The sequence below is a fragment of the Chenopodium quinoa genome, unplaced genomic scaffold (assembly GCF_001683475.1).
Source record: "Chenopodium quinoa cultivar QQ74 unplaced genomic scaffold, ASM168347v1, whole genome shotgun sequence".
Lineage (NCBI taxonomy): Eukaryota > Viridiplantae > Streptophyta > Magnoliopsida > Caryophyllales > Amaranthaceae > Chenopodium > Chenopodium quinoa.
In genome coordinates this window covers 1,691,917-1,709,239 of record NW_018742907.1, presented here as the reverse complement: position 1 = coordinate 1,709,239, position 17,323 = coordinate 1,691,917, and the positions used below count along the sequence as shown (strand labels likewise).

The window sequence follows — 17,323 nt, the reverse complement described above, 5'->3', positions numbered from 1 at the left end:
ATATATATATATATATATATATATATATATATATATATATATATATATATAGGGAGGGATCCGGTAAGAACACTTCTTTATGTAAGAACACTTTCCTATGTAAGAACACCCTATGTTCTAAACTTTTTTCTATGTTCTAAATTTTTTTTTCCTATGTTCTAAAATTTTTTCCTATGTTCTAAATTTTTTTCCTATGTTCTAATTTTTGTAAAAAAAATTTCAGCTTATGTTCTAAATTTTTGTTTGCTTATGTTTAAATTTTTTTTCTATGTTCTAATTTTTTTTTTCTTATGTTCTAATTTTTTTGTTTGCTTATGTTCTAATTTGTTTTTTGTTTATGTTCTAAATTTTTTCCTATGTTCTACAGAGTAAATTATTATTTTTTGCTTATATTGTAAACCATTTCCTACTTTACGTTCTAAATTTTTTCCTATGTTCTAATTTTTTTTTCTCCAATGTTCTAATATTTTCTGTTTATGTTCAATATTTCTTATGTTCTAAAATTTTCTGCCTATGTTCTAAACAATTTTTTTTTTTTTTTATAAAAAAGGTATATCAAATTAACACAAAGTTATATTTCTTACGAGCAAAAAATTGGCTTGAAATGATTTATATGCAAAATATTGGCTTGAAATAATTAATGACTAGGAAAACTTTGTTATACTTGAACTCTCATATTCTCATACAAACTCTCGATTTCACATTATAGAAATGAACCTATATGGGATTCGAACCTACATTTTTGTGCATTTGCACGATGCTTTATCCGTTAAGCTAGTAGGTTTAATGTATATGAAACATCATTTAATTTGCTATTGAATTCATTAACCAATCACATTCTTTCTTATACACAGCATATAACAACCCATAAATAGGCAAAATCACATATCTGCACATCACAGCACACACAGGAGTGAAATCAACACGCTCACAATCACAAGCATAACTTTCACCCAATCACACACCTATACACAAACAAGCAGCTTATTGTCCATTCACATACCCACCAACATCACACCACCACCACACACAGAGGAGCATAAACTCGTATATTATGGAGAGAGATGTATAACAATTATAAGAACAATAAGATGAAATGGAGTGACAGGCATCAGGATACACTCTATTTGCAAGGAAGGTTGCCTAAACAAGTTAGAACTTTATATTTGAATAAAAGATGAGTGACATTGATTATAACTGTATAGCCATTTATATAACAGAATTAAGAAACTCCTTTGTATCTGCTACTAATGTATCTGGATTTCTCACGCTTCTCACGTTAAGTGTACTTATATATATATATATATATATGAAGTACAATATACTCGTCAATACACATATTTAGTGGATTTTTTTCCCATATGATTCATTCTGATAATTATCACCTTATAATAGTATAATATTGCTATCATTACTTTTATTTATTTATCACCTTATGATTTGATGTGGTTTCTCACCTATTACAAATATTTTTTCATTAATGGTTACATTTTTTTTATGATACATGTGGTTGTATAATCAAGGTTTGGATTGTATACATATATTTAAACAATAATGAATTTAATTAAGAATTTTTATATGTAATATTAAAGGTATATATTAACCTGAAAATACATGAGAAATATGCAAATGTATCAATTATGGATATTTTATCATAAAATAACAAGTAAAAATTTAATCTAAAAATTTAATATAGATAGTAATGCAATTAGTTCATGTTATATAAACACATAAAACATTAAATTATATATCTATTAAACTAAATTTGTCATCAATCAATAACTATATACTAAAAGACACCAACAATGGCACGTGTCATTTTATGGTGTGTCCCTTAGTTTTTTTTTTTAAAAAAAAAATCTATTAGGAAAACTAAACTTAAACAAAAATAAAGTATAACAAACTTATACATAAATAAAAGATTTGATGTATCCTTGACAACTAATAAACTTAAGTAAAAAAATATATATATTCAAATTGCAACATAATTTTTGCCAAACATAGTGTCATGTACTTCAATAATAACATATATATTTTTTGAATATTTTTATAAATAATAGAGTATATTAGAAGCTCCAAGAAAGTATTGTCAGAAAAAAAAGAAAAAGTAATTAGTATATTAATTATTTAAAATATAAGATTTGATATGCATTTTCACAAAAAATATTAACAACTATGGAGTATAAATTTAAGAAAAAAAAAATCGAATTCTTAACATGTGACATACTGATGAGTGTAATGTACTACGTTTATTACAATATCAATTTACTTTCTAAAAAAATTAAAATAGAAATCTATTTACGGGTTACATACATAGCACATAGTTTTAAGAAATTCATTTGGTTAATAAGAAGGGAAAAAAAAAGATACCAATTTGTTGGTGAAATATGCAGAAATATATAAATATTGTCAAATGTGTATATTAAAATACCTATCTGGCTAATAGGCGCTTTTATAATAAATTCATTATAGTGTTTTAACAAATTTATGCGTATATAATAGTTATGTACTATGTTTATCACAACAAGATTATGTATACATACTTTTTAAATTTTGTTTTAAAATATGTAATAGAAGCTACAAGCTTAAACAATGAAATACAAATATCAAATCAACAAATTATACTTTTGTTAATTTCCTGGATTAATTTATAATTAGAATTTCAAACAATAAAACTTTATTATTAACTATGAATACCTTCAATAATACTTGTCAAAAACGACACGATTATTCTTAGTGCGATTTTTTCTTGCCATTTTTGTTGTTCATCAACATTCAATCTATATGAATATATCATACGAAAGTCAAAAAAATTAATATTGTGTTAATTTTCAATAATAATAGTTATTGAAAATTACCGTGCGTGACACGGGACCTAACCTAGTATTTCATAATAGATTCACAAGAAAATTTAATCGCTAAAATATGAATTCAACAATATACTCCCTTCGTTTTTATATTGTCTAGTATAAATGGAATCTATGGAGTAATATTTTAAAGATAATTACATATTTCAAAATATAGTCACGTAACATCTTTTAATTAGACTTATCTTGATTTTTAGAATAAAATATCTATTAATGCTTGGATACGTAATTAAAGATATGGTTATTACAATCACATTGAAAATAATGTACAAGACTAGCTAACTTCTAATTTATTTTAATACCTAATATCTATCATAATACAAACAGATTTAGTTACGCCGCAATACTTATTCCTCCACTCTGTTTTACTTGCATTGCAACATTAAGATTTTAATTTGACATTATACATATTCTCTTATGACATCATATCGTGCTTTATATGGAAAGAAAAAAAATATAGTTATGTGGAATGTTGTTAGATTTGCCTAGAAAAAAAAATATAGTTATAATTTTGAATTTTGGAGAGTGGTTGGGATGTAGGCAATGGAAATTAACTTAATTTATGTAACAAAGAGTCGAAGAGATTAAAAACAAAAAGGAAGGACGCGGAAGTTATTATACCATTTAATTCCAAACCATTGATTTTCTTTGTTATTATAGTATATGAATAAAGATGAATTAACAACACCCCAAATGAGTATATTTTTTCGTAACGTATGAAACGCAAATTAAATGCAGTTAAATAAAGGAGTGCGTATAAACATTATAAAATCCTAAAAGTTTTTTTTATTAAAAAAAAACATTCTCAAAGATTGTATTTATAAAAGAATAGAGGATATAATATATATATCATGAATCTGACACGGCACGAACACAAAATTATTGAGAGAAAACACAAAGTTGACACGATACGAAATCAACCCAAGCACAAATCGTTTAGATAAAGTTGCTAAATTATGGAGCTATCTTACATTGTATGTAGTTTTTAATAGATTTAGTGAGCAACTAACACAAAATTGACACGAGACAAAACACGAACACGATATGAATTTTGTCAACCCTAGTCAAAAGCAAAAGGTTTAATTTAAAAAAGAATTACATAGGTTTTGTTAGATTTAGTAAACAACACGAGATGAACACAAGACCAAACATGAACACGACACGATTTTTTGCGTACCCTACTCTGAGCAAGAATAAAAGCATAAATCAGACTCGTGACCAAAGAAATAAAGTTATTAAAAAAAAAAAAGAAGCGTTGTAGTTAAAAAAAAATTTAAAAAAAACACAAAAAAAATCATAAACACTACAAGTAAATGCTGCAACTTGCAAGCAATTGGGACTTGAATGGAATTTCACCAAAACAAATCACTGTAGAGTTACCCTTTCCTATAATTCTCATATATCAATAACTAATATTAAAAGACAAACCAGCAATGACACGTGTCATCTTTTGGTGTGTCCTTTTTTTTTAAAAAAAAAAAAAATATATTTAAGAAACAAATCTTTACATATATAATACTATAATAATATCTTATGGTGTGTAATAGAAGATTTTGTGATGTATCATATCCTTCCTTAAAAAACACATTAACAATTATATTATAAACTTAAGCAATAAATAAAAAAAATCTTAACATAATTTGTGATATATGGAATTTTTTTTTTATTTTTTTTTTTGAAAGAAACATACTACGTTGTGTAAAAAAAAAATTTTACTACATTTATTACAACATCATATATTTTTTTTCTAAAATTTATTTATTTTTCAAAATTACGAAGCTACAAATCATCAATAACTATAACTATAACTTAACTAAATATATATATACTAAAAGACACACCGGCAATGGCACGTGTCATCTTCTGGTGTGTCCTTAGTTTGTTTGTTTTTTTTTTTCTTATAAAAAAAAAATTATATTTAAGAAACAAATCTTTACGTATACTGTAATAATATCTTATGGTGTGTAATAGAAGATTTGATGTATCATATCCTTCCTAAAAAAACACATTAACAATTGTATTATAAACTTAAGCAATAAATAAAAAAAATTCTTAACATAATTTGTGATATATGGAGTTTTTTTTTTTTGCTTTTTTTTTTTTTTTTTTTGAAAGAAATGTACTACGTTGTGTAAAAAAAATGCACTACATTTATTACAACAACATCATTTTTTTTTCTTGAATTTATTTATTTTTCAAAATTATGAAGCTACAAATTTTAACAATGAAATGTGAATATTAAATCAACAAAGAATACTTTTGCTATTTCCTAGAATAACTTATGATTAAAATTTTAATCAATTAATAATCTATGATTAACTATGGACACTTCAATAATACTTGCCAAGAATGACAAATGTTGATTATTCTTAGTGTGATTTTTTTTCCTACCATTTTTTTTATTGTTCAGCATTTAATTAATATGAATATAACATATGAAAGTCAAATATATAATATAATGTTCATTTAAAAAATAGTTATTGAAAATTACCGTGCATGGCATGGGACCTAACTTAGTGTATATATATATATATATATATATATATATATATATATATATATATATATATATATATATATATATATATATATATATATATTCAAACTAAATTTGTCACATACTCACGTGTCCTCTTCTCCTTTTGCCTTTCTTTATAACTAGTTAAATTCACGTGTAATGCACGAATTTTACTAAATTATATAGTGAAGTACAATAATAATTCCCGTGCAATAGATGCACGGTTGTTCAATACGGAGTGATTATAATACAACAATTATAAAACGACATAAAAAATAAGGACTCGACACCAATTATTAGAAAGTATGAAGTATGTAAATAAAAATAACCACATATAATAGTTATAATGAACAAAATAATATTTTAGAAAGTTTAGTTTAGATTTTATATATGTAAAGCAAAACTCATTATTTAGATACAATGATCCATCATTATGGTAAGATTTTTTAAATTAGCTTACAAGGTATTTTCAATTATTGGTATGGATTACGGAGTACTATCTTATCTTTTTTTCCATATATATAATTAAGGACGTGCTCCCTTCCACTAAATTAAGGTGTTTTAGTCTAAATATTTTAAGATATGGTATGGTCTTGTTTGAATTTATCGGATTCTATCTGGCTTTGTCTGATTCTTTTAATTAGTCTATCTGATCTGACTAATTCTAATCAATACTAATATTTTAAAACAGGAAGTGGACAAGGAAGGACACTTGTCCACTTCCTGTTTTTCTGATTTTTTTTCTTGATTTATCCTAAATTTTCCAACTTCCTGTTTTCCTTTTTTTTCTTGATTTATCCAAAAAAATTCCCACACAACGCTTCAGTTTCATTCTCTGTTTAGTTTTTTTTTTTTATTATTTTTTATTTAAGTCTTTAGGATTCTAAAACAACATTATTTCCTTTCAGTTTCTCCATTCAACATTCATAAATAAAATCTAAACAGCCACATTAATTTTCCAAAAAAATAAAATAAATAAATAACACTTCATTCAATTTCTTCTTCTCAAACGACACTATTCTCCTCTAGTTCCTCCATCCTAAATTGATTCCAAATTCTTCACTACTTTCCTACAAAAATAAAATTCATCGCTGCTGCCTTATCAATCCTCTTTCTCTCTCCTAACGATCTGTCTGATTTTACAAGGTTAGTTGTAATTTTTTCCTTTTAATTCCTCAAAATTTGTCGATCTTTGTGTTTTAATTTTGTCCGAACATTTCAATTCCTTTTCTGATAATGGTGTTGATGACAATTCTTAAAATGATGTTTTTGGGTGCAAAGCTATGATACATGGATTTTGCCCGGCAAAGTTTCTGATTTCATTACTTGGTAATGAATTTATTTTTCTTCCCCAATTCAATTTTAGGGTTTTTTTTCTTTTCAAATCTTTATTCCTTGCTTACTACCCTTAATTAAATATGTGTTAGATTACTATTTCTCTTGCCTTCTTTCTCTTCCCCGATTTGGGATTCAATCAATTATCTTATTTGTAAAAGTATTCCATTATTTTGATTCAACTGCTATTTTTTTCCTTTAATTTATTTTTAAAAAATACTTAACATATTTTTGAGAACATATTGTCTTGGATGTGATTAATGTTTAATTCTTTCGATCATATGCATGTGTTTTTTTTTTTTTTTTTAAATATATCATTTTATCTTTACAATATTAAAAGGATTGAACATATGTGGTTAATAAATATTTATAAAGCTTGGTTGCTATCCAAATTTATTTAGTTGTAGGGATGATGGAAAGTTTAGTTCATTTGATATCTTCCATAATTTAATGGGCTTTGCAAATAATGTTGTTCGTTCCCTTGATTTTGTTCTTTGATTTAAACTTTTTTTTTTTTTTTTTTTGTGGGTGTAATAAAGAGTAATATTATTTAATGGTTTTATTTTATAAGAAATACTTTAATGAATATCTCTATTACAATCATTTTGTAAAGAAATATTTTAATAAATGGGATGAAATATTGGTCAGTTTATTTGGTTTGTATTCATTTCTCGATCTTGTGTAGTTAATTATTTGTATTTTTGGATATGAACATGCTACACGTTTAGTGGATTATATTAATAATTGTTTAGGATGTTGTCTTCCTCAACATGTAACTTTCAAAAATATGACGATATAAATTTAATCAATTTATAGAATATTTAGTTTACTCATATGAAACTTTTATTCGCATAGTCATATTGTCTCATTCGTGTATTGGCTAAGTATTTGCTTTTGTTTATTATATTAATAATTGTTTAGGATGTTGTCTTCCTCAACATGTAACTTTCAAAAATATGACGATATAAATTTAATCAATTTATAGAATATTTAGTTTACTCATATGAAACTTTTATTTGCATAGCCATATTGCCTCATTCGTGTATTGGCTAAGTATTTGCTTTTGTTTCAGAAAACTGTTGATAAGTCTTTCTTGGTCAATCTGGAAGATTTACGGGACAAGGAAGTCGTTGTCGTGGTGAGTTTATGACTTTTAGTTTTAATCTTATACTCCAAATTTTGACGTTTAAGTTTGATGAAGAAAATGTAACTAATTGGTCTGTAAATTACAAGTAATTGAATTATGATGTAAAGGTTATAATGAGAATAATCACAAGGAGAAATTATATTGAAAGTTTGCATGTTTTATATAGTTTTACGATCATTTATAATTTGCTAGTGAATTTTAGTTGCAGAAAGTTAGAGATGACTTGCAAAAGGTTTGGAGAATCCTGATCATGGAATAGTTTGGGAAGATGATCGAGAATATTGTCATTCTTAGTTCCTATAGCTTGTACATGTAAACCTATTGAATTTTATATATTTGTATATAAATTTGAAAAATAATTTTATTCAACCTACAAGCATAAATATTTCAGGTCCTTTTATATCATACAAGTTTTAATCTTTAAGTTTTAATCACTACACTTGGCATAATCAAATTGATATGGTACATGAGCTAAGATTGGTTTTTCAACAGCACATGTATGTATTGAATTTGTATGTATAGTACATTAGTGTATTGTTACTCATCATTTTAGTGTTTTTTTGTTTATAGGTCATTGATAAATGTTATAGAATGAAATAAGTTGTGCATAAATAGACAACTTTAAATTCACAATTTGTGCTTAACTTCTATCACTATAATTTGGTGTTGTAATATTATTACATTTCACTCTTTTAATAATAATTCAATACAAGTTTAATTTGTGCATCGCGCGGGCTGAATACTAATTTTAATAAAAACCTAAAATAAGTATCTGAAATAAGTTCATCAAATAAGTATCTGAAATAATAGAACAAGTTACTATTTTGCTATAATTTTAGCTATGAGTTACGGAGTGTTGGAGTATCATATTTGCTCATTTATACAATAGTTGGCTTTACGTTGGGTGTTAAAAAGTCTGCATAATAATGTTTTGAGTATCAGTTCATCAAAAACTGAAGAACTTCACGGAGTCTTGGACCAAGCCCATATTGCTTCTGCACTTCTGTGCCCATGTATAGGCCCATCAAAAACTTTTATTTTCTTTTTATTTATTTTTTTTATTATTTTCTATTTTTTTAATTTTTTTGTTTGAGGAAATAGGCCCATCAAAAACTAAACCAATACCTTTTTCTGATTTTTTTTTTCAACTAACCAATACATTATTTATTTATCTTCATTTTTCATACTTCAAATTGATCTAACCCATGCTTTCAATCATCAAAGACATTAAACTAAGGCTTGAGTAAAGGAGTAAATGATTCGTACTTCTTTAGTAAACAAGTTCGGTCAAAGTTTTTTTTTTTTTTTTTTTTTTTTTAAAGGGAGTCAAAGCTTGTAAATTAAGTAATTGAAGTCCAAACAAATATTTAAGCTAAGGCTCGATTATTAAATGAGCTTTACTCAAACAACATAGGGTTCAACTAGTTAGTGTTCATAAACATCTCATTTACAACTTGGTAATAGCTTGTAACTAGATGGAATCCCGTGCGATGCACGATTTTTTCATCTAAGATTTTTAATTATTTGATTTATTGTATTTAATAATTTTAAACAAAATTACAAAATTTTAATATTTATTTTTTTACTATAATTTATAATGAATTTATTAAATAAAATAATTGTAAATATGATATTTTTTCCGTTATATAAAATCTTTAATGTGAAATGATAAATTTTTAATAATTTAAATCCTAAATCATTATTCATTGTTTTACCATATCTTTTATTTCGATAGAATCACCAACCTCATCCACAACCAACCTCAATGAACCGTGAAATGTTAGCCAAACTGAAATTGATATAAATTAAATCCTTACATTTATATAAAATAAATCAATATATTTACCAATAAATGAAAAATTGTTGCGATATAAAATCAAATCTATGCATGGAATTTTTTCATCATCTTCAAAAAAAACCAAAGCCATCCATAAATTAAGTATACAACATCTAATCGTATGCCATGAAATAAACAAATAATCGTTAAGTATCCTAAATAAATACAATGTAACTAATAATTACAAATATAAATTTAAACATAAGATTTTAAAAATTACCCGGACATTGATGACCTAAAACTAACACAAAATTCGCTTGATGGGGTTTTGTATTGATACGAAATTTTATTTTGTATCGTATGATGTGTTAGATCTGCATGTAAAAAAACATTTAGTAAATAAAACAAAAACGTATAATCATTGAGTATCCCAAATTAATACAATGTAAGTAATAATTAGAAATACTAATTTAAACATAGGATTTTAAAAATTAAGCTAAAATTACCCGGCCATTGATGACCAAAAATTAACACAAAATTACTAACACAAAATTCGTTTGAAGGGGTTTTTTATTGATACGAAAATTTGTTTGTGTCGTATGATGTGTCAATTTATAATGGTAGATATCAAAAATTTTAATTTAATTATAATTAACGAACAATTTGTATTTCTTATCATAAATACCATCAAATTTATCTTACTCGTAGTATTGAATTAATAAATTTATCTTTTCCTATATTTTTACTTTATTTTTTTTCATCAAAATAATTTAATTCGTGGATTATAATCTACGTGGCATTAAAATTTTAGATATATCAAATCTAATTCGTTACTTTTATCTAGGTGGCGACATAATTTTTTAACTCAAAAATAAAATACAAATCTTTCTTTTTATTGGTCGAAATAAGTATATTTCTTACGTGGCGCTCTGAATGCTCTCAAAAAATGCCTACTTTATTTATATATATTAGATTACATTCAGTATAATTGTATACTAAATTAGTCAGTCCCCGAAAAAGTTATCCTATTACCTAAACTCTTTTTCTTTCAATCTATCACAAAAAAAAAAAAAAAAAACAAAAAAAAAAACAGTAATATAAGGATTAAGGACAAAGGTGTACCAAATTATTACATAGCATAGTAATGTAGAGAAGTAATTATGTTGCATAATTTTTGGAATTTTTTTTTTTAATTTTAAATAAAGCCAATCTGTGCAAGCCATAAGATTATCTTCTTTCAGTAAAACTTTTTATTAATTGTATTTGAAGATTTATGCAATTTGGTTTAGGGAGAGGGAAAAAACTGTTAGGTTTTACAGTGATTTCAGACAAGAAATACACTTAAATTTGTGTGGGAACAAAATCTAAAATATATGATTACAATGTAATTGTAAATATCAAATACAACACAATGTATTTCAATCAAGTATTATCCAAGTCTAAGAAATTACAGAAATTTACAAAGACTACACTAGTGTGAAATTTATCAAACTTGCCTCTCCTCCAAGCCGAGAACAACCAACATGAACATGAGAATATCGATGTCCCGTAAGACTAGATCCTTGATACACTGTCAAAGGCGTGTAAACACTTTCCTAAAGAGGTTTATTCCCCCCACACGGTACTTGGGTTAAACCGTAAATACTCTTTGAGATACAATTGACAACAATTTCTTTATTAGTACTAGAATCGAAATCAAGATGACAAAATTCACCAAAAATGGATTAATTGAAAGAGTTTCCTCACAAAAGTTTACAAGAAATTTGAGAGAAAATTGCAGAGAATACTGCTTTTGGGGGAGAAGAAGCATTTGTTCTATCTCTTTCTTTCACGAAATAAGCCTTTTAATAAAAGACTCAACCGTCAGAAAAAACCGCAAAACAGGGAGGCGCGGGCGCGCCTAAAGGTGGAGCGGACACTCCTCACAGAATTTGCGAGATTTCACAAAAAGGCAATGAGATGCGCGGTTTAGGTGCAACCAGCAGCGCGGGCGCGCCATCCTCACCCTTCCAATTTGCCAAATTCCAGAGAGGTACGCGGTTTAGGCGCGCTCTCTGCGCGGCTGCGCCTACCTTGCGCGGGCGCTCTTCATGGTTCGCGAGCGCGCAACCATCAACACTCTAAATATTCAACAAAAACTTGCGTGGACCTGGTCCACAATAATACTGAGCCGAGGTTTATTCGCACATAACTGGCGTTATATTAAATATAACCCTTATGTTGAACATAGAGACCCTAATTTAACATAGTGATCTTCCTCATTCATATTGACCAGTATATAAAAAAAATCATTGAAAAAAAAACCTCTTATAGCCTTTATAATACCACAATGACTTTTATTTCAACCTATCAACCTTTATATGTAGTGACTTTTTTTTTATTATTATTAATAAAACAACCATTATTGTGTCTTTAATGTTAGTGATCTACAATAAATTAGTGTGAACTAGGTTCATTTAAGAATTTGTATAGAGGAAGTAAGCCCAACCTTAAAACCAAATTTACTACCATTTCCTCACAAAAAAAAAAAAAAAAAAAAAAAAACAAAAGAAAAAAAAATACTACATACAAGTCGGTACAAGTTGATTTTTATGGATTTTTACTCCATTGATGTATTTTTTTTAATACTGACAAATTTAGTCCGTTAAACCAGCGATAGTTACCAAAAACGAATAAATTTAAATATAAAAATAAATATAAATATAATTTAAATATAGTTATAATTATAATTATAATTTAGGAAACCTCTATACCACTTTCTAGAGTTTTTTTACTACGTAAAAAAGTTTCCTAATATGCGTCAACATCCCAAACAGATAAATTAAAGAAACAAGAAAAGGGCAAATATGTTTAAGTTCAATAACAAAGAATTGTAAGTTGACTTAAACTAAAATACTTAATCCAAAGTGATCAGGAATAGGAAATAACCAACCGACCTTAATAACTTATATATACCCTCTATTAAACCTCACTTTTCCTCAATTTCATTACTCTTTTCTTTCATTGAAGTTCTTGTACTAAACTCTAACAACCCTAATATTTCTCAGAATTCTTGGAAAAACAACAATACTCAGAAATCTAAATGGCTAATAATCCTACTTCTTCTGATCATGCCCAACCTTCTTCTTCGTACGGTTTCTTATTTTGTGGGTTTTTTATTTATTTTATTTTAATAATGATGTATGATTTGCTAAAGTTTTTTTGTGGTTTTATGTTGGATTTTTGCAAAAAAAAAAAAAAAAAAAAAAAAAAAAAAACAAAAAAAACTGAATTTACGCTTTGATTTTGTGTGATGATGATTATTAGATTTTTTAGAATTATGCAAATAATTCTCTCAATCTTTGATGTTTCACCTTTATTTCACAACAGAAGTTTATTTTTTATTTTTTTGTATATCGAATGAATTCACGTATATGTACATTGGTTAGTCTTTCCATTTGACTTTAGTTTTTTTTTTTTATATATTTTTTTTACGAGTTTTTGGGACTTAATTTTAGCGAGTGACTTTAGGACTTCAAAGTTGAATAATTTCTAAAATTTGCTATACTATGGTCAGTTTTATTGGTTCTTTATACATATAAATTTTGGCATAATTATGTGAATTTACTACTTATGAGTTATGATTTATTGATACATTACCAATTATATGATATGTTTTTTTTGGACTAGCATTAATTTGAGTTTCTATATTTATAATTCAGTTGCTATTAGTAAACATTTTATGATCTCCAAGTAGTGTAGTTATGACCATTTGATTTTGTTACAGGAAAAGTGACAACTACTCTACTGCAATCCTTGAGAGAAAAAAGGCTCCGAATCGTTTGATCGTTGATGAAGCAACCGTTGATGATAACTCATTGGTTTTTATTAACCCTGCTATCATGGATACACTCAACTTGTTTCAAGGAGATACAGTGTTAATTAAGGTAATTTTCGGTTGATTTGTATGTTGGACTGTTTCTTGTTATATAAGTTTAGTTCTTAAAAGTTATTTTTTTTGGTGCAGGGTAAGGTAAGGAAGAATACAATATGCATTATACAGGGAGATGAAGGGTGTGAAGAATGCAAGATCAGGATGAATAAAGTTGTGAGGGCAAATCTTCGTGTTCGCCTTGGAGATGTTGTTTCTATCCATGAGATTTCAGATGTAAAATATGGTGAAAAAGTTCATATTTTACCAGTCGATGATACTATTGAAGGTGTAACAGGCAACTTGTTTGATGCTTTTTTGAAGCGTAGAAATCATAGTTGATTATCTCTTATGTAGTTATGTTGTGTTGTTATTCTAATGGATTTTGAACCTTTTTTTTTTTTTTTTTTTTTTTTGTTCATGCTTTAAACAGCTTATTTCATGGATGCTTATCGTCCGATTAGGAAAGGTGATCTATTCTTAGTCAGGGGAGGAATGCGAAGTGTTGAGTTTAAAGTGGTTGAGACTGTTCCTGCAGAATACTGTATTGTTTCCCCTGATACTGAGATCTTTTGTGATGGTGCGCCTGTTAGGCGCGAAGATGAGGAGAGACTGAATGAAGTTGGTTATGATGATGTTGGTGGTGTGAGGAAACAAATAGCTCAGATTCGCGAGCTTGTTGAACTTCCTCTTAGACATCCTAAGCTCTTTTCTGCTATTGGTGTTAAACCACCTAAGGGAATTTTGCTGTATGGACCTCCTGGTACTGGTAAAACCCTTATTGCCAAAGCTGTTGCTAATGAAACTGGAGCATTCTTTTTCTTGATTAATGGACCGGAGATCATGTCAAAAATGGCTGGAGAGAGTGAAAGCAATCTGAGGAAGGCATTCGAAGAAGCTGAGAAGAATGCACCTTCTATCATTTTTATTGATGAGATTGATTCCATTGCTCCTAAGAGAGATAAGACTAATGGTGAAGTTGAAAGGCGCATTGTTTCTCAACTTCTGACGTTGATGGATGGTCTTAAGAGCCGTGCTCATGTTATTGTCATGGGTGCTACTAATCGTCCTAACAGTATTGATCCTGCTCTTAGAAGATTTGGAAGATTTGATCGCGAGATTGACATTGGAGTTCCTGATGAAGTTGGGAGGTTGGAAGTTCTTCGCATCCATACTAAGAACATGAAACTTGCAGAAGATGTAAGTTGTGCATTTTTATGTATTTCTGATGTTGCATTAAGCTACTTTTGAGGTTTGAGTAGCGGAGTAGTTAGTTCATTGCGCATCAACTTATATTTGCTTAATTTTTTTTCAGGTTGATCTCGAAAAAATATCGAAGGAAACCCATGGATATGTTGGTGCAGACCTTGCTGCTAAGGCACAGAAGGAGCTCTTCAGTGTATTAGGGAGAAAATGGATGTCATTGACTTAGAAGACGAGACAATTGATGCTGAGGTACTAAACTCTATGGCTGTCACAAACGAACACTTTCAAGCTGCTCTGCAAGCTTCCAACCCATCAGCCCTGCGTGAAACAGTAAGTTTCGCTTTATATTTCCTGAAATCATACTAGAATTGACCTTGGAATACTATTCCAGCTTAAATATTGATGGGAAGTCTTAGTCTTTTCTGTTGCTTTTATTTTGTTGTTCTGCATTTCTGAAATCGTAAAATTTGATTGTTTACTTTGGTTGGCAGGTTGTGGAGGTTCCGAATGTTTCATGGGACGATATTGGTGGATTGGAAACTGTCAAAAGAGAGCTTCGAGAGGTATTTTATTCATACAGGATGTTGGCTTAGTGCAATGTCGACGTTTTCATTTTCAATTTTGGGTACTTACACCTTCATGTTTCTGTTTGCAGACTGTGCAATATCCTGTGGAGCACCCGGAAAAGTTTGAGAAGTTTGGCATGTCACCTTCCAAAGGTGTTCTCTTCTATGGTCCTCCTGGTTGTGGTAAAACATTGCTTGCAAAGGCGATTGCTAATGAATGTCAAGCCAATTTCATCGGCGTGAAGGGACCAGAGTTGCTGACCATGTGGTTTGGAGAAAGTGAGGCAAATGTTAGGGATATTTTTGACAAGGCTCGTCAATCAGCACCTTGTGTTCTATTCTTCGACGAGCTTGACTCCATCGCTACTCAGGTGAGGGATATTGTCCATGGAATTGTTGTTTTGTCACAGGCTTAATCATAAATCAATGATCTCATCTAGCTAATGTTATGTGTTTGAAAAAATTTCAGCGTGGCAGTTCATCTTGAGATGCCGGTGGAGCTGCTGATAGAGTGTTGAACCAATTGCTGACTGAGATGGATGGGATGAACGCAAAGAAAACAGTTTTTATCATTGGAGCTACAAACAGGCCAGATATTATTGACCCTGCATTACTAAGGCCCGGAAGGCTTGATCAGTTGATCTACATTCCTCTTCCTGATCAGGATTCACGCCTTCAGATATTCAAGTCTTGTTTGAGGAAATCACCAGTTTCCAAGGATGTTAACCTTGCTGCTCTAGCACAGTATACAAATGGTTTCAGTGGTGCAGACATTACCGAAATCTGCCAACGTGCTTGCAAATACGCAATCAGGGAAAATATTGAGAAGGTATGTTGCTTTGTTGAACATAGTGTTAAGTCACATTCTGTAAACTTTGTATATCCCGGGCTAATTTACAACTCTTATCTTCGCAATTGAGTCTTAAGTTAATATCTTACTATCTGTCACATAAAACTTGGTTAAATTTTCTGTCTAAGGCTGGCGTAACATGTACAAGTTTGTGAACTAAATCGTTTTTATTTGGCAGGACATTGAGAAGGAGAAGAGAGAACAGAGAACCCTGACTCAATGGAAGAAGAAGAAAGTGAAGAGTTATCCGAGATCAAGCCAGCACACTTCGAAGAATCGATGAAGTATGCACGTAGAAGTGTTAGTGATGCTGACATACGAAAATATCAGTCCTTTGCTCAAACCTTGCAGCAGTCTCGCGGATTTGGTTCTGAATTCCGCTTTGCTGCCAATCAGACTTCCAGTGCTACTACCTCTACTGCAACCGTGAACGACGACGACGATGATTTATATGCTTAAACGTTGGATTTGGTCCAAGGACTGTTTTGTTGCACTTTTTGAATGAAAGGTTTTAGACATGTAAGACTGTAGGAGTAGTTTTAATCTTATTTGTTGAGTATCACATTGTGACATTGAGCTTTATTGCCCTAATTTACTTGTACCAATTTTTTTTTGAGGGAAATTCCTACTTGAGCCTTAGATTGAAAGGTATGGTTTTTTTTTTTATTTATTTATTTATATATTTTTTTTATATATATATATATATATATATATATATATATATATATATATATAAAGGTAGTTATAAGCACTAAATTAATACCATAGTACTATAATGAAAAAAAAAAAAAAAAAAAAAAAAAAAAAAACAGGTATTGGACATCTTTGAGAGTGGACAATCTCCTTTGAAAAAGAGGGTAAATTTGTGCAATTTTAGTGTTTGGTTTGTTGACATTGTAAACCATAAAAAGTCAATCACAAGAAATTTCTTTTTCCTGCATAATGAAGTGAATTTTTACTATGTTAAACCAACTATTTAAAAGATAGTTTTATAAGTCCAAATAAGTTTCAATCTCTGTATCTCAAAAATATAACGTGGAGAACGATACACTAATTCACTACTCATCTGCTTCAAGCTCAACTAGCTAGCTAAATGCCAATATGAAGAAAGAGCTCTTGGGCAATCAAGGGTGTGTAGGGGGGTTTG

General features: G+C 28.7%; 1 pseudogene; it reads left to right on the top strand.

The window, feature by feature from the left end:
- Positions 1–3,823: 3,823 nt before the first annotated feature.
- Positions 3,824–16,858, top strand: LOC110727461 (annotated as a pseudogene).
- Positions 16,859–17,323: the final 465 nt, after the last annotated feature.